Source organism: Dipodomys spectabilis, unplaced genomic scaffold (genome assembly GCF_019054845.1).
Source record: "Dipodomys spectabilis isolate Male_0828 unplaced genomic scaffold, ASM1905484v1 ptg000351l, whole genome shotgun sequence".
In the NCBI taxonomy this organism is placed as follows: domain Eukaryota; kingdom Metazoa; phylum Chordata; class Mammalia; order Rodentia; family Heteromyidae; genus Dipodomys; species Dipodomys spectabilis.
Window position 1 is genome coordinate 2,063,611 of NW_024871028.1, and position 2,292 is coordinate 2,065,902.

General features: G+C 34.6%; 1 non-coding gene across 1 annotated transcript; it reads left to right on the forward strand.

Annotated features, from left to right (window-relative positions):
- Positions 1-381: 381 nt before the first annotated feature.
- LOC122095434 lies at positions 382-488 on the forward strand. The gene has a single exon (XR_006145133.1). It is a non-coding gene; the product is annotated as a U6 spliceosomal RNA (small nuclear RNA).
- The last annotated feature ends 1,804 nt before the right edge of the window (positions 489-2,292 follow it).

Genomic DNA, 2,292 nt, shown 5'->3' on the forward strand with positions numbered 1-2,292 from the left:
ATGTCTGCTACCAAAAATCTTAAATACTTTACAGAAAAGTTTTAGACCTGCCAAACAGTCCTATTTTTGGCATATATAAGCAAAATCCCAAAATTAAGCATATTTAAAACATTAAAACTTAAGAGTTGCTGCAATGTTCATTTTGACAGGTGCCTTGTATAGAATAATTGAATTCTTCCTCCTACACATCTCTTAAACTACAAATATCAGGAATTATTTTGTTTTTGGCATGTCTATATTGATTTTATTCTTAAATGTGTGCTTATGTAAGAAATACATGATTCTAAAATTTCACAACTATTCTTTTGAACTTACTTTTTGTTGAATTGTCTAGTTTAATAAAATCAATAAAAATTATACTTTCTATACAATAAATGTACTGTGCTCAATTTAGCATAACATACACTAACATTGGAATGATACAGAGAAGATTAGCATGCACCCTGCACAAGGATGACATGCAAATTCTTGGAGCGTTCCATATTTTTACAACAACAGCTGCTGAAAGGTATGTGGCAACAAAGGAACCATACTGCCTTCTTGGTGGGAGTGTAAACTTGTTCAACTACTTTGGAAAGCAGTATGGAGGTTCCTCAGAAGAATCCACATAAACCTCCCCTATGACACAGTAATCCCACTGTTGGGGATTTACTCAAATGATCATAAACAAGACCATACTAAAATTACCAACACAACGATAGTTATTGAAACATTATTTACGATAGCTAAGATACGGAACCAAACCAAATGCACCCATTAGATGAATGGATCAAGAAAATGTGGTATATATACACATTGGAATTCTATGCCTCCATCAGAAAGAATGACATCTCCCAATTTGTTAGGAAATGGAAAAAAAAATATTGAGTGAAGTAAGCCAAGTCCAAAGAAACATAGGTCTCATGATTTCCCTTATTTTCAAAAAGAATTTATGTCTGGGATAAGCAGAAAATTTCAAAAGATATGTGAATATAACCAGATCAGATGATGTTAAAGAAATTGAACCCCAAGATAGGGACACTAGTGGTTTTTTGTTTCTTGCTATTGTTTCTAATGTACTTATAATGTGCGATGTCATTTTTTTTTTTTTTTTGGTTTCTCTGTATGTTTCTCCCAATGCTATAACCCCTGTTTTCTCTGTATTTGAAGTTGGTGCACTTACATCTTGTATGTATGCTTCTCTAATTTGGGGAGGGGAAGGGAAAAAATGCTCAAATAGGGATACAGGTTGACCTATTGTAACAATGAGATGCACAAGACACTATGTTGAAAAATGAACTTTACAATTTAGGCAGAGAAAGGAAGGGTAAGGGGAGTGTACTTGTGGAGGTGGGAGGGAAGGGATGATAGGGGAAATATAAAGGAGAAGGTAACAATGCTTGTTAGGAAACGTTCGAGTTTCCTTGTACTTGTAAATGTGACCCCTCTGCACAGTATTATTACAAAAAAAACATACAAAATGTTCTGAGATGGAAGAGTTTATTTCCTCTATTTTGCCCATATAATATCGTTAACAAAGAAATTAATGCAGAACACTGATATGAAGGTAATTTGAATAAATGTGTGTGTGTGTGTGTGTGTGTGTGTGTGTGTGTGTGTGTGTGTGTGTGCGGCAGCACGCAAGCGAACACACACATGCATGCGAACACACGCCATGCATGTATATTGGTGTGCTCAGAGTTTAAAATCGGGGCTTCAAGGTCTTGTTAGGCCTTTCCTGTCTAGATTGGTGAGCTACTATATAAGCTACACCTCAATTCCTGGCTCTTTGCTACTTCATTAAACATTTTGAAAAATAATTTCATGAAGGTTTTTTTTTTTTTTTTGGCGCTGATTGGTTCCCAAATGTTATCCACATATCTCAGTCTCCTGAGCAAATATTCAGAGTAGATAGGATTATAGGTGTGACCAGCCAGCACAAGGCTTTTAGAATAATTTTAAAAGTAAAAGAAAATTTATTTCATGGAGGCCTGTTTTATCATCTAATTTGAAAGACTTTTGGAGTGATTATATGCCAATTTAATTAATTTGGAGATTAAAAGATAGTAATTGATGATATTTAAAAGTTTTAGTACTTTTTAAAAAAGAAACTGGAACAGTGGGACAGAAGAAATTTGGCTGTCTTCAGACCTCAATTTGTAAGCTCAGCTCTGTGCATGATAACCCAATGTCACCAACACAGTCTGTATTGAAGACAAAATGTGACAAAAACGATCACTATGGGCAATATTTGCTAGGCTGTTATTTCCTGGACAATATGAATATTGAATTGAGAGTGTAAGAGAATGGAGA